The sequence below is a fragment of the Ascaphus truei genome, chromosome 1, assembly GCF_040206685.1.
Source record: "Ascaphus truei isolate aAscTru1 chromosome 1, aAscTru1.hap1, whole genome shotgun sequence".
In the NCBI taxonomy this organism is placed as follows: Eukaryota; Metazoa; Chordata; class Amphibia; order Anura; family Ascaphidae; genus Ascaphus; species Ascaphus truei.
The window spans coordinates 196170303-196188295 of record NC_134483.1 but is presented as its reverse complement, the minus strand read 5'-3'; positions in this window follow the sequence as shown (position 1 = coordinate 196188295).

Here is a 17993-nt window from a genome sequence, read left to right as displayed (position 1 = left end):
GAGTGACTGATTCAGCCTCTCTTACTGCGCGTCTATTACAGACAGGTGGAACACGGTAGGATTCCCATTAAAGTGGAGGGACCCCTGCTGTGTTAATCCAATGGTCTATTACAGCCTGCTGTGGACTCTCTAGCGTAGTATACGCGAGATGGTCACGGATTTTCCTCGGACAGCGGTACAGAACCGGCAGTTGCACCTGTAGTAGAATTTCATGTGTGATTTACAGAAAAAGCAAGGTGCCTGGTGTACAGTGATGGCGAGACGTGTTTCATACAAAGAGGGGGATGTGCCACAGAAAACACTGGTATACAGTATAATAGGAGATAAAACCGATGGAACATAGAGCAATAAATATGTGTATATTTAAAGGAGCATTGTTTGTTCTAGCACTGAAGATTATAGAGGAAACCTTACATATTACAATATTGTGTTCTATTTAACCTTTACAATAATAACTCTCCTAAATAATCTTTAGCCACGACAAACACTCCAATCATGCTGCTGGACTAAAGGTATCCTCCTGTTCTACTATATGTCCTAATCTGGGGATTCCAACCTGAAGGAGGAGATGATCCTGGCCATCCTAGGGTCCTCAGGAAATGCAAAAAAAAGGTGGGTTGTGAGCAGCAAGATGGACACTGCAACAAAGAAAAGGAGGATTTAGAGTGACAAAGAGACAGAAACTGGATCAGATAGATTGACAGTGACAGATATAAGGCAGCGTTCCAGCATTAATAGCCTAATTAACATATTCCATAAATATATTTTGAGATTTTTGTGGGGTTGAATACCCAAACATTGGTAATCTTACTATTTACTTGGAACGCAGAAGATGGATCCCAAATGCAGTTTTTTTTTACATGTAACATCTACAAATCCTGCTGGAAAGTAGAAGTCTTCAACCTTTGGTCCTGAAATACACTCACCTATTGAGTTATCAAACAGATGTATTAAAACAAAAATATAAACTCATGCTCATGTAATTAAATATAGTTTCATAATAAAGTGTAAATGTGTACAAATGACATGACATAAGAGAACCGTAGCATCATACATCCACATACTACACTTAGATACAGTAAACATGGGTTCAGGTCACGGTGAGAGAAATAATATGCCCCTGTGGATTCTAAGATTGTTTAGATGTGTGAAGATCACCAAGCTCTGTACGTACACAATGCTACATTGAGCAAGGAGCAACAAGTCAGAGGCCTGCCAGGAAGGTAGCATTACTGCATTTATATTGGTGAACCTATGTGTTGTCTTATAACTAAATTCCATTCACAACATTGGCTCAGATGCATCTTTCTCTTACAGCTTGTTTCCCTTCAGCCTTATGTGATCATATCACTTGTTGATGGATGAGTACTGAGATTGCTGCACAATTCCTTTATGGTATTAATTTTAAATGTAATTTGATTGTATCTGGCAGATACCTTTCTGCTGAGTTTGCAATTTGTGTGTGCTAATAAAAAAAAAACCACTGTTTGTTTGGATAATTGCTTAAAACCCTGAGGGCTACCTTCCCTTTGATAGAAGCATATTGTATTATCACATGAAAGTATTCATTATGCTAACTAGATTGCTCATACAGTTTCCATGATTAAAGGGCTGTGCTTTATAACATAGCACTGATTTTACAATTGAGCTGTACCAAAAGCAAAAAGGGGATTTCGTCAAAAGGTCAAATCATAGTCATTTTATTAAGTCATAGTAGCATACAATGTTTTGGTGCATACAAGCACCTTCATCAGGGCATCATTATAAAAAATCATTGTTGAGGCCACGTGATTTTGAGTGTGAAGATCGAATAACCTTCACACTTATCAATGTCCCCCCCTCGAACTATAGGGGACAGGTGTTCAATACTCATGAAACGCATGTAGTAAACTTAATCTATGTGCTTTACAGTGCTTGAGTAGAGTTGTGTTTTCCTCACCCTTTTTGACATTGCTACGTTGCTTAATAAAGCTTGTCTTAAGCTGTTGTCTTGTCTTTTCAATGTAGATATATTTACACGGGGTTTTACGCATGTAGTGGATATGACTTGTCTTACGTGACATCATCAACAGAGTGACAAAAGTTATTGCCTACAATTAATGAATTACATACTGGGCAACCCTTGCATTTGTAACATCCAGTTTTTTGTAGCTTTAAAAAATGGCATATTTGTTTTGATTGTCTGTCTTCACCAGAGAGTCTCCAAGGTTCGTACCTCTATTATACCCTAACATGGGTCTAGCGGAACAGAATGAACCACGAACTGGGTCAGATTGAAGAATTGGCCAGTGTTTTAAAATAGTATGTTTAATTCATTTGGATGATAAGTTATACTCAAAAGTGAAGTTAAACCAGTGGTCAGTATCAACATCCTTCTTTTTACCTTTATAGGAATGAGATTTGAATATACATCTGTCTGGATATTCCTCGCTATAGCCCCATTCCATGAAACGTGATTTTATCATATCCAGAGCGTTTTCAGAATCCACTGGATCTTTAGCAATCCACCTTGCCCCTAGAAACTGAAAAAGAGAAGCTATTGAGTAGTTTTGGTGGGCGGTGTATGTAATAAAAGGTTCTTATCAGTTGGTTTACGATAGATATCTGTGAACCATCTTTCTTGGAGAGAGAAACATCCAGAGAGTGATATTCATGAAGCTCCAAGATGAAGCAAAACATATAAGGGTAGAAGTGGTGTTGACAAAATGAATAAATTCATCCAGTTTCGATAGACCGTAGACACATCATCAATGTAGTGCCACCATACACAAATATGTTGGAAGAATGGAGACTCCTATACATTCTTAATTTCGAAATTCCCCTTAAAAAGATTAGCATATGATGGCGCCACACTACTCCCCATTGCTGTTTCCTACAGCTGCAAGTTGAAGAAGTGTTTAAGCTCAAAATATTTTTTATGTAATATGAAATCCAGTGAAAGCATCAGAAAATCAGTGGGCGCCTCTCCTGTATGACAACCTAGCTTGTCACATAACACCGACTCCCATCCACAATGCCTGGAGATATCATCTCGTATCAAATTCATGCATGTACTTACTGAGGTGCACCGCAGAGGAGAAACAAACCTGATTCTTTTGTTGTTCGTACAATTGAGCTGTGAGCATGCATAATTTAAACATATGAAGGACTAACATCAAGGAACAGCAAATTCTATAAGACACTAACCAGCACGGGAAGACATCTTCTGGGTCATCCACTTGACACCAAAAGGTGTCTAATGAGCCTGAATGTTTTACCACTATGGCAAGATGATAAATGCAAAACTGTGCCTGTATGCCACGTCTCTCCATTTTTCTCTAAGTTGGGTATTTTATTCATACAGCAGAAAAGAAATGTAAAAAAGCATCTAGCATCACATTGCCCAAATAATAGGGAAAGCAGGTGGTAAAAAGTGAAAAATTAATTTATTGCCCCATCAGCATGACAAAAAAGGAGGTGAAAACCCTCCTATGCGTTTCGCACCAGATGTGCTTTATCAGGGGTTTGTAGTCTGGGTATTTTATTCAGTCTGTTTTTTCTTTTATTTAAGAGCTCAATGCAGGAAATATCAACTGGGGTTATCTAAACTTTCCCTTAATAAACAGGAGACTACTGATCACTGCATTCCCAGGAAATGATCGCACAATTGCACTTTTATATCAAGCTTCACATTAATCATTACAATAATTGTATGCAACAAAATACATCTTAGAAAATTGCTAACTGTTCCATGTTTTTAATGTTATTACTGTATGTGCTGAAGTTAGTTTTTCGATATGAAATGGTTTTAATCAGCACAAAGAAAAAGTAAACATCAGTGATAGATACAAGTTTTGAAACATCCCATTTAAAGATTTGTTAGACCCTCCTTGAACCACTCCCCAAGTTGCTCACTAAAATGAAGGTTATTAAGTCATAAAAATAACCAATTGCTGTACCAAGCACACAGATAATAGGGATGTGCCAACTAGTTGTAAACCAGTTCACTACTTCTTTGGTTTTTCAATTTCACCAACAAAAAAAAAGGGGATTTTTTTTGAGGGGATGGAGGGAGAAAATATGGTATTTAATTTTTGTAATTTAAAAAAAAAAAAAAAGTGAAATGTCAACATTTTGGCAATTCTCGAAATGTGCTGAAAATTAATGAAAAAAAATTCTTTCAAATGTTGTCAAAACTCATGCGACCTATAGCGATATTTACCATTTGTTTACCCAACAAAAAGCTGCACAAATCCAGCAAAGAGTTTGCACGTTTCTAATAGATAATTAGGTTAAAAGGATGGACATTTTTCTTATGAGCATACAGTATAACAATTCGCTTGTAAGCACTCTCCTTTTTCCTCTGTGACAACAAATAAAGAATTTGGAGGGAAAAAATGAGCTTATTGTGCAATACTGTTTACTCTTTCCAAGTATTATTGAGTGCCAGCATAATCCAGCATATACATGTAGAATCAGAGCTTTAAAACGGTGATATTAATAACACACATGCATATTTGTTACTTGCTTGGGGTGTCGCTAATTATAGGAGTTCAAAGCCCAGTGGGGATGGCAGCTAAATAATTGGAAATGGAAAATGCAACTCTAGAAGATATAAATTCTGCCTGTTGGCAGTCAAACATCTAAAATCCTTCCTGTTGCCTGTCAGAACCAATGACTTTTCCTAAGAGAATGGTATGGAGGAGAGTATGTGAAGGTCAGGTAAGGTTTATATACTGTAGGCTTTACTAGAGTTATTGAAAGCCATCATGGAGGTATGGAAAAAAAATTTGTTAGAGATTTAAAATGGACTATAAAACGTCCCCTTTTTGGCATCCTAAACACGTGAATAATTATTGTATTTCAAATGTGGGATAATATTTCTCTCACATGACACCCCTCTCTGTTAAACCCATTATTTCATAATCCCATATTTCCACCAGGATTTAACGCTGACTTTTACCTAATCTGGAAGAACAATAATATTTGCCGAGTGCTGAACTTCAGCTACATCTACTCTCTTTTGAGGTATTCAGTACTGAATAGAAAATAGATATGGGAGAACACTGCAAATATATGCATCTGAGGCACTATTGTTTACTCAATAATGTACAAAAAGAAAGGTCCTGTGGAGAAAATTCAATTCAAAACTTTTTATTTGAGTTGCACCATAACAGTTCACAGTGTGTCATCGATCTATAAAATAATATCAGTCACAGGCTCTGTTAAGACCAGTTATGCTATTTATTGAGAGAGAGCGCTTGGGTGCAGCTTACAATTGAAGAATGGGGAGGAATATGGGTTCTCTATCCACACATGCTAAAAAAAATACATATAAAATATTAGATGAGGTGACACAACCCCCACTAGATTAAAGAAAATATATCCTACGGTGTCCGGTCTCTGTTGGAGAAATATTGGCCATTCTGGCTCTATGATGCATGATGGTTATGCTCTCATTGCTAAATATTGGATTGGAGCAAAAATATTTTTTTTCAGATGTCTTTGGGATATATGTCACCTTAAACGTGTCTCTTTTCGCTGGGCAACCTTCCACAGGGAATGACCAATTCCAATAAATGTCAGCATCTATACACTTTTTAATTGCTGCTAAATGCATGCTAGGAGCTTTCTGGAAGAAGCCAGTTGCTCCTTCTATAGATGTCATTTCCCAACGTATCTGGGACCTGCTGATGGTGATAATGAGGATATGATCGTGACGGTGACAATGATGATTGTGATAATGATGACGATGATGGAGATAATTGTGTTGATGATGGTGATAATGATGGAAAAGCTCACTCGTTCAATAAAAGACTTAATGGGGTAATTCCATGTAATTTGGGCACCCTACTGTAGATAAACTTTTAGAAAAATGAATACATTTCTTAGCCAATAAACAATAGTAAATCAACTGTTTTTTTTCTTTAATTAGACCAAAAATCCCTCTGGAATGTTATAATGTTTTGCTTCCTTTGTATTCGGTTATCTTCTCTTTTCTTGTTTTATGCTCTCCTTTTTCTCTCTTCTCCTTTCTTCCAAAATGTATCTCTTCAGATACGTCTCACACATGTAATTTGACTTACCCGATGCATTTAATTTATTTGAATGCATCATGATTCTCTCCTACAGTATAATAAAACAACAAATAAAGGTGTATTTTCTCAATAAATGGGCTTGGACGAGATAATAATAAGGTGCACTAAGGGAAGTACATCTATTAACCAAACACCGAGCGTGAAAAAAGCCCCTAATTGTGTGCACTCAATATCATTGAGGTAATGGAATTGGTCAAATAGTTAAAATATAACTTTTAATAGGTAAGATTAGAATTCATGGGTCTTAAAAACAAAAGCGCAATTCATTAAAATTGTAGTGGGTCCCGTGGTCAGAGGGTTGTTTTTCAGGTGCAATACTACCCCTGTACCAGTAGTGAGTAGATTGCCATCAGCTGACCCCACTGGTTTGGCAGTTGATTAATTGGTTGATCTTGAACTCTTTGCTATTATCCCAGTTGGAAAACACTTTTGTGGGGTGCATAGATAGACACACTTTGCAGCATCCACATTTAAGAGTTTTTTGGGATCCATGTCTCTTTGATAGGCTCAATGAAGTAACTGTGGACTTGGGTGTCTTTCAGGTTATTAGCATGCCTACTGACCATGGTTGGGTAAGGTTTCGGTACCCTTCTCAAATCCTCATCTTCCATGACTATTGTCCAATGTTTAAGGATTGAGCTGACTCTTGCCATTGCCAGTTGGACGTGCCAATAAACATGTTTTGTTTTTTGTTCTGGAGTAGTGAGTGGGTGGTTTCTTCAACAGAAGTTCTGTTCATGTATTCAATTTGTTTGTTTTGCATGCTCTTTTTATGCTATTCTTGCTATTATCACGTTTCAAGAAACTATCCCTCATTTCATCTGCCTGGGTCTGGAATTCTTGATCAGCCGAGCAGTGTCTATGACTTTTAGGAACTGCCCGACTGGTACGTTGATCAAATGTTTGGGATGGTGGCCGCCAGCCTGTAGAAGGCTATTGGTAGCTGTGTCCTTCTTGAACACAGTCGTATTGATATTGCCATCATCAACCCTTGACATTCTCAAATCCAGGAAGTTCAGTGTCTCTTTATTAATCTCAAAGGTCAATTGTGGTTATATGTGTTCAGGATATTAATGAACTCATGTTAAAGATCAATCGGTCCCCGCCACAGTAGCAGGGTGTCATCTATGTAGCGGGACCACAATTCGATGTGTATTTTTCCATGGTGTCTTTAAAATCCCTACACTCCTCCCACCAACCTACTGTAAATACAGATTGGCGTATGTGGGGGCACAAGTGGTCCACATTGCCTTGCCTTCTACCTGATGGTATAGTTTCTGATTGTGCAAAAGTACAAAATCATTGCGTTTTGTGTGATCAATCCCTCCATTTTTCAATAATTGAGAGACTGTTTTCAGGCCTAGTTCATGCGGAATGCTGGTATACAGTGCTTCGACATCCACTCCCACCAGAACTGGCTCTTTATAGCTATGCCATCAAGTCTATTCAGAGCATCCTTGGTGTCCTGAAGATATGATGGCAGAGATGTTATAACAGGTCTCAAGACTCCATCAACATAATCGAGATACTTGCATGTTCAGTTAGATTACCCAGACCTGAAATAATAGGGCTTTCTGGGGGGCAGAAGTTTATGCTGGTGTACTTTTGGGAGACTGTAGAATATTGCTATTCTAGGAATGTTCACCAGGATAAAGTCGTGTTCTTTTTTTGGTGATGACCTTATCTGCCAGACTAACCACAAGTACTGCACCGACACACTTTATTCGAGCAAATACCCAGTATCTACCTGGCAGATACCTGGAATGCGACGCTCCTCACCTCTGACAAGCCCCGTTGCGTTTGCCTTCCCAGCCTGGGTTCATGCCTGGCTGACGGGCGGCTGATCTGTTAAATGATAATGATTAGGATTTAATAGGCTGCAATGCTTCGCGTGTCTACCAGATGGCATAAATTCATGAATTGTAATGCAGTATATATATATATACTGTGCAGTATTGCAGCCAGCGGGAATAAAATGCTTCAATCCCTGCCTGGAAAATAACGCAATGCACTCGGGCAGAAAACAGTCACAAACCTCAATACACCCGGGTATACCCGAATTCGTGGGACTAGCCGAGCTCGAATAAAGTGTGTCGCCAGTGTATTGCAACCACTTTAGACCAAAAAGCTGCAGAGGGTTCTGTCTCCAGAACCCTGATGAATGATAGGTCCAAGAACAGTCTCAAATTCTCACTGACATACTCATTAAGAACAACATTGTTGTCCCCCTACAGATTTCTAGTACTTCCATATTTTGGAATTTGTTCCAAATCCATGGTAACTAATTTAAAAAAAATGTGTATATTGGCACTTATGTCTGGTGAGGAGGTGAAATTAGTTTTGGGTTTTAAAACGATTCTGATATATTTATATACACGCTATGCATTGCTGGGTCTGTAACTACTAATATCCTGGCCACCTGCAACACTACCAGCATTGACCGATTGTCAGATCTTATCTTTCTTGGAAGAAACTCTATTGACTGCGTGTGCCTAAACAGGGATGCTGATGGCAATCTACAAACTACCGGTACAGGGGTAGCACCTAATAAACGTCCCTCTGATCATGGTCCCCACTCCGATTTCTATGAATTGAGCCTTTGCTTGTTTTTATGAGCCATGAATTCTAATTTCACCAATAAAAAGTTATTTTTTAACTAGCTGCCAAATTCCATTGCCTCAATATTGCGTGCACACCTTTAGGGGCTTGTAAATATATTACATTCAGACCATGAAACAGTCATATTTAAAATATATCCCAGGTCCCCAGTATGTTCAAAATTAATTCTTAAATTCCCAGTGTCTTTGGAGGTGCAACATAAAGTACTTACTTGTATCAATTTATGTGACAATTGGAAGTGTCACATACTGTAATTGTAGATATACTTATTACTGTACCAAATGTAGGACTGGATTGCACAGTTGCGTCAAATGTAGAAACAGTTTCTTACATCTGCTGTTAGAATGTGAGAAGGCAGAAAGTCACACCACCTTATGAGGGTGTTTGAAAGTAGATTGAAGGGAGAAGCATTGGCGCTCAGGGGTGCAGAATTTGATGGTGTCATGTCACTCCCCAAATCGCAAAAGGATGCATATGGGGCTAAAATACAGCAAATAGGTTGATAACAGGCGCAAAGGAGCTCAAACTGAAAATGCTGCTCCAAGACTGACTCAAGCAGAGACCCTTAGAAACCTAAAAAATATATATATATATATATATATATATATATATATATATATATATATATATATATGTTATTTGACCTGAACATTTTCTTGGAACAGAAAAATAGCTAGGCAACATTGAAATTGTCTAAGGATAACAACTAAATTAAAAACAGCATTATTTTTAGCCTTATGAGAATTCCGCGAATGTCATCTTGCATTTTGCATGTTGTGCAATTTTAGCTTGAGGTTACAATAAAATAACAGTTACATAATCCGGCAAAGACTTGCTGGGGCTGGTTGTTTGCATACAGATGGTAGTTCATGTCAAACCGTACTTGAATGATATATTTGCAGAGAGAGAGAGAGATCTGTTTCATGACATATATAATTGGATAATATAATATGTCTCTTGTCTTTCTTTGCAACTTTACTACAATAAAAGGAATCAAATAAAATGTCCTAAAAATCACTATGTTTCATCTAAATTCACAAGCCCTTTTAATCTGTTTAACACTTTGGGTGACCAAGGACTTGGGAACTATAGTCGTGGAGCGTGGCATTCCAGGGGCCCCATAACATAACTATGTCATAAACTAAATCAGGAGTGGCCAACTTCAGTCCTCAAGGGCCACTAACAGGTCAGGTTTTAATGATGACTTAGCCACTGATTGAGCCACCTGTGCTGATGCAGGGATATGCTTAAAACCTGACCTGTTGGCGGCCCTTGAGGGGACTGGCCTTGTCCAATTGTTTGTTGTTGTACTGTAAGTGAGATCGCGCTCTTGTGTTTTGTGTTGGTGTCCCGTGGGGTGCAGAACGCGATCTAACAGGAAGGGGAACGGATGAGGAGGACTCCTGTTCCGTCCCGTTATCAGTGACGCAGCGATCACATGATCGCTTCTGAGAAGAGGTCACATGATCGTGAGTGCTGGAGGGGTGCTGCGGCCCTTCTGGCACTGAAAGGGTTAAAACAATAAAAGGAGTACAACATTTGCCTTTTGCCCTGCTCCAATTTTAATTGTATAAGTACAATACCATCTAAATTTGATTTTTCATTATGTAATTTCCAGTTATACTGTAGGTAAATCATTGATGATACGTATTCATTGGGCAAACAGCATTTGTCGAATATCCTGTTATATTTGTTATTGTGATTTTACTATTTGGCTTCTAGACCCAAATGCTGTAAAGCACATTCAATTATAAAATAGCTATTTTTTTTTAAAGTGCTTAGGGAAGTTTATTAAAGTACAGGGGTTTTTGGGTGTCCTAAGCAAAAACAATTTGGGATCCCCTCAGTGCTCACCGCAGACAGTAATTGCATGCAGCATGAGACTCCCTTCCCGCACTGTCACCCTTGCCAATCTCTGTCCTGTTAAACAGCGCACAGCATCCAAAGCCTGTTGCCTGTCTCACCTTGGGACCAGTGTTGGACTGGGGTAGGAAGGACACACAGGGGAAAACAAATTGTACAGAAAGATCCCATTATGGGTGCATAACAACAATATATATATATATATGTATATCTCAAACATACTGGACATTAAACACATGGGGAGAAAGGGGCAGAGAGAGAGTGACGGGCAGAGAGCGGGACATGGAGGGTGATCTGCGGGGGAGGGAGCATGACCTGTGCGGTACAGAGAGTGACCCTGCTGTGATCTGTACCTGGGTTCTCTTCCTGGTGCACAGGGAGCGCAAGCACAGAAGGATTGTATGCACATGACACACTGCCTTCCCACATTTATGGGCTGATGGTCCGCCTCTCATTTTATTAGTGTGTTTCAAAGTGGGGCCTACACCATTGAAGATAACTGTTTTGAACTTTCTGTATGCTGTTAATCCGTTTCTCCATGCCAGAATAAGGCTGTCATCTGAATGCACTCAGAGCCTTCTTTGACATGCAGGGTTGTCGCCACACTGAGTTTCACCCGGAGACTTGGTGGCAGAGGAGTTGGACGGTGGGAGCAAATCAGGGCAGCAGAGGACGGCTGGGGAGGAGCACGCCCAAGCAGTCTAACTCAGAAGTCTTCACTGACTTCTTGGCATCTTCCCCTGCATGGTCTCGTCAAAATGGCTTCGTGACACCAAATGGCATCGCGTTTCCATGACAACGTGACGTCAAGGCAACATGCAGTGCGACGTTACAATGGCAACTTGATGCCTCATGGTACTGTGGCATCCCATTGTTATGGCAACAGGATGCCATTTGACATCCCAGCGCCATTTTGACAGGACCATGCAGGGGACGATACCGCCGGATGATGACAGTTAAATATATAAATAAAAAAACGTTAAAAAAAAAAAAAAAGACGTCTGGGTTATCATTAAGCAGAAGGTAGCAACACTGCTGACATGGAGAAAGAGCTTCACGTGGAATGGGGGCTTTGAATGTTTGGAAGAGAGATTTCTCAGGATTCAGAGGTTTCAGACCTACATTTATCAAGCGCATGGAATGCCAATATAATTTGTAAAGAGTATCCAGAAATGACAACGTCAATATGGTAAGTGCTTTTCATTTGATAATCAGTCACTAGGCTATTAGACTGGACTTATGCTTTTAATATTACTTCTGCAGTCCCAGCATTTTTTGCTGTAAACCCTGCACTCTTCTTTTCTTCTGTAATGCTTTAATACTCTGACTGTAATAAATTAACATAACATTTATTTTAGATTCCAGATGTGTTATTTAAAAGAGCTTTTCCACTTCTTCTTTTTTTATACATGCAGCAGGTCCTTGCCTTTATGGCAATGCAATTATCTAAGCTGCCAAATGTTCTCTCGTCATCTATCGGTAAAGATCCTGCTTGCCAGTGCACCCCCAAAATGGCTGACTATTTCTAAAGAGGATGTGGTGTACCTTCCTAAATAGTTGTATTAGGAACCAAAGGAAGCTTAATACAATACAATCATTAAAGGCATAAAGAGAGAAAAAAAATGCTATCGAATTGCCTACTCCACAACTCATTTATTTATTTAAACCATCTAGGATTTTGAATGAAATGCACTATACATTTCTTATGTGCAATCATAGTGTTTTGTGATGTTTCATTTGAGCAAACTTTGCAATGCTCCCTATAGTTAGTCTTTCCTTTGTTTGAATGCATTAGCATTTCAAGGATATGTTTTTGGGAGTGCATGCAATTGCTTTGCTGTTCATCCGTAAGATGTAATAATTAGTTAAACGTGTGTTATATGATGTCTAAAATAATGCTGACTATGTTTAAGAGCTTTTGGTCCTTTGAGGTACATCTGCTTCTTTTATTGCCTTTGTTTATTAGCACATATTTTGCTGGGCCTGCTGCTTGTAACATTAGACTAACCAAACAGAAGTGTGCAAATTGATTTCAGCTCTATTCCATCTGGTATCCATATAGAGTACTGTAAATCAATATTTCAGTTGGTGTGAGTTCCATGCCAGTATTCGCCAGTAAACATGTTTTAACAAGGATTGCCTTTAATAATATTCTGCAATTTATATATGGTTAATTGAGCCTGATTTGATTGTATTTTGACATAGCCTTAGGTTTGGTAATCAGTGCTCTGTCATTACCATCCTAAAAGGCTCAAGTGTACAATGGATCACAATACAGTGGATGTGGTTGTGGACATATCTTGTTGCTTGCGATCTCTACTGAATCTTTGCACTACATCGGAACGAAAAGGGTCATGTACAGACCAGGTGATTCCATCCATCAAAGCCTTCAAGGATCTTTATACGCAGGAAGCCAGACTACAAAACAATGAAAGCAGCTACATCCTGATGGAGAAAGTGTTTGTAAGCCTGAACAGGTGTGTCTTAAACTTCAGTAATCCTGCAATGAGACAGTGTAGTTAGTCGATAATCCTCTGCATTGTAAATGCATGGTGCGCAGATTGTTAAAGGCAATGCATATGTCATATATCTCTTATTTATTCCTACACAAGTGTATGCAGTACTGTAAATAGCAGAAATCAAAGGCACCCTTAATTCCTGCTCTGATGAGCTTTTAGGCACAAGCAGCTAAAGTGACTCTTTTCAATGACACAAGGATCGGAGATGTCTTGTTATCACTAGGCTGCTCCTTCCTAGACAGATCTCATATTAATCATGGAATTCATTTTAATAAAAAGTGTTAACTGTTACAGCTGCTTCCTGCTGGGGATGTTTACACAATGGGTATAAATGCCTCATCATCACAATGGCAAAGATGATTTGAAAGGTGTATTTGAGGAGGCGATGTAGCAGAGGATTTTTTCTGTAAATCTTCCCTGTTAAAAGAAGACACCTTTCAACATGCTACGCTACTGAAGATATGTTTGATAGCTCTTCAGTGTTGCGCATGACTGTTTAACTCCATACAGTTACCAAGGCCCATGCATTTGTTAGGAACACATACTAACCTTTGGTAAGAACACAAGAGAGATTGCAACGTGCAATGATCAGGGCAGAGTTGTAGAACTATTATTGTAATTTACAAGGGTAACTTTTTTTTAGGAGTCACATGACTATTATATAACCTCAATATGTCTGTAAAATAGATGCAAACAACATGAAGAAAAAAATAAATGGGGTAAAAATCAGGGTACCATCCCCTGGAGTGTGGTTCACACTGATGTGAGTAGAAAAAAAATTGAGGCGTTGTACAGACAACTACTTACACTGTACGATTCAGGAAATGTTGGCATGTGATTTGTTTCGAGGTACTGTACTGTACCTGGTCCCAACGGACCCTTCATCAGGTACAGTGGCACAGGCGCCCATATATGTACATAGTGAAGAAACCCAGAGACAGACTCTTGCCGGCCAAAACGTTGGGGGCGTACTCTTGTGATGTCAATTGCAGTCACCAGATGGAAGTGGATGGGGAGGATGGTGCGGCATATGGTAAAACATTTGTTTTAATATAATAATAGTAAATGCAATGAAGAAGGAGAAATTTAGTGAGTTATGGAAAGCTCTTAAATAGTTCAGATGCTCCTCTCACACCAACCTACAAAACTTCTACTGTGCTGCCCCCTCTCTCTGGAATTCCCTACCATGTACCATCAGACTCTCCCCCACCCCCCAGCCTTCAGACATTTAAAAACTTCCTAAAAACTCATATTTTCAAGGAAGCCCATCTAGCATACCTCTAACCTCTGACAACCCCAACCCCATTGGGACTGGCTGTGTGGCTGGACCAACCTCCCCACTATGTAACACCCCTTAACATCGCTACCCTCAAACTTTAATGGGATCAGCGGTCAGGCTGAACCATACTCTAACCTGAGGTATTCTCCACCCAAAAAAAAGCAGTTATATCATGATACTCTGATGATTTAGAATGGACAAGTTATGAAGGAAGGGGAAGGAGTTGCCCTTAATGTGAAGAACATACAAACTACTTTAGTACAAAGTACTAGAGAATAGAATGTACAGTTTGGGTAACCCTGACTCTATCAGTGAGTAGTTGTTCTTTGTACTAAGGTTGATATATAGACGCCCAGGAAGAGGAATTGGACAGGGTTTTAATGAAGGATATCACTTAGTTTACCATTTACTGTAAAGTGTGGTAATAACCATGGGAGACTTTAATCTGTCTGATGTGGACTGACATGTCTCTGTCATAGGTTCAACAAGATGCAGATACATCCTGAAGTCCTTGCAGGGGGCATCTCTCAAGCAATTGGTGCAGGAACCCACTCGTAAGGAAGCAATACTAGACTAGCCCAGTTTCACATAGCTCCTTTAACTCAGTGCTAATAATGGAACGTTATCAACATCCTTAATGGAAATTATTTTCCCTGAGGTTAATGCCTATCCACAAAGCTAATTATATGCAAAAACCATAGCCATTGCATATCCCATTAGCGTAGGTTTAACGCCATGTTAAGGTAGCACTGCCTCGCGTAGGCTTAACGCCAGTCATGTTATTTTAAGCTCTCTTATCAGAGAGTGAAATGCTACATAAGGTGCATTGCCATGTTGAAATTGAAACTTGATTCAATAATACATTGACCACATTGGGGCGTGTCCGGCACGCCAAAGAACATGGACGTGTGAGAGCTGAGCTCCACAGGCCCCAACATATAACCATACTCACAAATACCCTTCAATCCACCCCCCGACCCCAAAAAAAACTACCTCCTACCACATAAGCACCCCGCGATGACCACCAAACAAAGAGCGGCGCCGGGCCAGGGCGCAATCAATTTCTTCCCGCAATCTCAGCGGAGCTCGGATCCCTCGCCGAAAAATCAAGATGGCGCCGGGCCAAGTACCGCACGAGGCCCTAAACAGCAGGCCGCGGCTAAGGAGCAGAGAGAGCCAGCGCAAACCCCGGAGTCTCTCCCCACGAGAGAATTTATGCGTGACCTGATGTCAGGCATGCTGGATGAGCTACATGTCTCTATCCAACGAGACCTGAAAGCAGCCGTCACGGAATTGAGGCTGGAGATAGCGGGTCTCACGGAGAGAACGACGGCGCTGGAAACGAAAATGGAGGATTCCCTCCAAACGCAAACGGCCACTGATAATGAGCTATACAGACTGGGCATGGAGATCAGCTTCTTAAAAGATAGCTTGGAAGATCAAGAAAACCGTGAGAGAAGGCAAAACCTGAGGATCCGTGGTATCCCTGAGACAATCATGCCAGATCAACTCCAGTCGTACCTCCGTGGGCTCTTCACAACGCTATGTGCGGACCTGGACCCGAGGGACCTCGAGATGGACAGAGCCCATCGTGCCCTCGGGCCCAGATCAGATGACCCGCACAAATCCAGAGACACCATAGTCAGGCTGCATCATTACCTCACCAAAGAGAGGTTGATGTCAGCCTGCAGGAAGGCTAACACCCTCGTGTACCACGACGACAACCTACAGATTTACAATGATCTGGCTAAACAAACCATCAATAAAAGAATGGAGCTTAAACCCCTGACCACCCTCCTCAGGGAAAACGAGATTAAGTATAAATGGGGATTTCCATTTAAACTGATCGTCGTCAGGAATGGAAGGACCCAATTGTCAGACACCCCAGGGAGATGACAAGAATGGCAAAGGCAGTGGGACTATCCCCCCCTCCATCGTGGAGCGCTGACCCACAGGATAACCAAGACCAAGAGAACGAAGGTCCTGCAGTGAGGGCATCCGAGCGCCTGGCAGGCCGCAGAAACAGAAAATAAAACCTTAAAAACAAACCTTTCTGCTTTCCCAGTTCGAGTACTGCACTGTCACGTTGCACCGCATGAGGTCCCTCACGCAAGCTCCCTGCACAGAAGCTGGAACAACCCTGGAGCAGCACAACGAGGAACACACGGCACAAACCAGAAGAGGGCACCATCCCTGCCTGGAATTGCGAGCCGAGGAGACCGACTGTGGATCCAGAATGACCAGCACAGAGCGCCGATCACGTGTCCAGGAGGAGCCAACCATGGGACCGGCACAAAGCTTACCATCTGAGTCGCAGTAAAGCGACCCTTTGGGTGGGGGGGAGGGGCTGTGAGTCGTGGGTGGGGGAGGGGGAGGATTCATTTATGGAGATCAGACGGATGGAAACCCTCCACGGATTCCCTAGCCTGTGCCGCCCCCCCCCCCCTCATTAATCCCTGGGCTGCAACAGCCGGCGACCCAGAGTGCTTGGTCACTCACAAAGTTTGCATCCTGACCCACCTCAGGCACGAGATCGGGCCCCCCCTCCACCAACAGAAAACTGTAAGTACATTTTTTGCTACGAGTGGGGCCTCTCAGCATACGGGAATAAAACCTGTCTGCGCTGGTGACCTTTGAGCCCCCACAAATACACTCCAGGCCAGACATGCGCACAGCAACAAAAAGTGACACGTGCTTACCTTCATCCCTAAAAGGTTTAAAGTTTAAAGTTAGTAGGAGTTATTAGTAAAGCTGCCCCTACCCCATCCTAACCCTTCTATTCCCTGCTCACACTCCCTCCACTCGCTCCCTAGCGTTTTCCCCTCCTCATCCCCATCCCTCTTTTTCCCCGCCCCCTAGCTTCCCTAACCCCTCCCCGTCCCCCCCCTCTGCTTCCCTTACCCCTTCCCCAGCCATCCCTTATTAGTCCAAAAGAGAACGCTCTTAAACTCAATAATCCTGGAACCCACCGCCAACTAGGACGGTGCCAACCAGCAGACTGAGCACAGAATGGACCCAAAGAAGCTCTAACCAGAGCCACTGGTCTCAGAGAGACTCATTGTAACCTGCACAATGTTGGCCCAATTTGCAATCACAGACACACGTCGTGGACTATACATAAGGCAGCAGCTGCACCAATATAAATGTCCCTACTGGTAGTCTGCCATACAAACTGTGGATTCCTCCCCCCCCCCTCCCCCTCCCTTCCCTCACCATCCCCCCTCCCCCCTCTCCCTTCCTCCCCCCCCTCCCCCCTCCCACTTCTACCCCCCCCTTTCCCCCTCCTCCCCCCCTCTCCCCTCCTCCCCCCCCCCTCTCCACCCCCTCTCCCCTCCACCCCCCCTCCTCACCCCCTCTCCCCTCCACACACCCCTCCCCCCTATCCACCCTCTCCCCCCCCCACCCCCCCTCCCCCCTATCCCCCTGCCCCCCTCTCTCCCCCACCCCCCCCTCTCCCCCTCACCCCCTCCTCCCCCCTCCCCTCCACCCCCCTCTCCCCCCCCTCCCCCTTCCGTCCGTCCCCCCATTCCCCCCTCTCCCCTCCGCCCCCCCCTCTCCCCACTGACCCCCTCCACCACCCCCACCACCCTCCCCAGGACCACCCTCCCCCTCTCCCCCCTTCCCCTCCCCAATTAT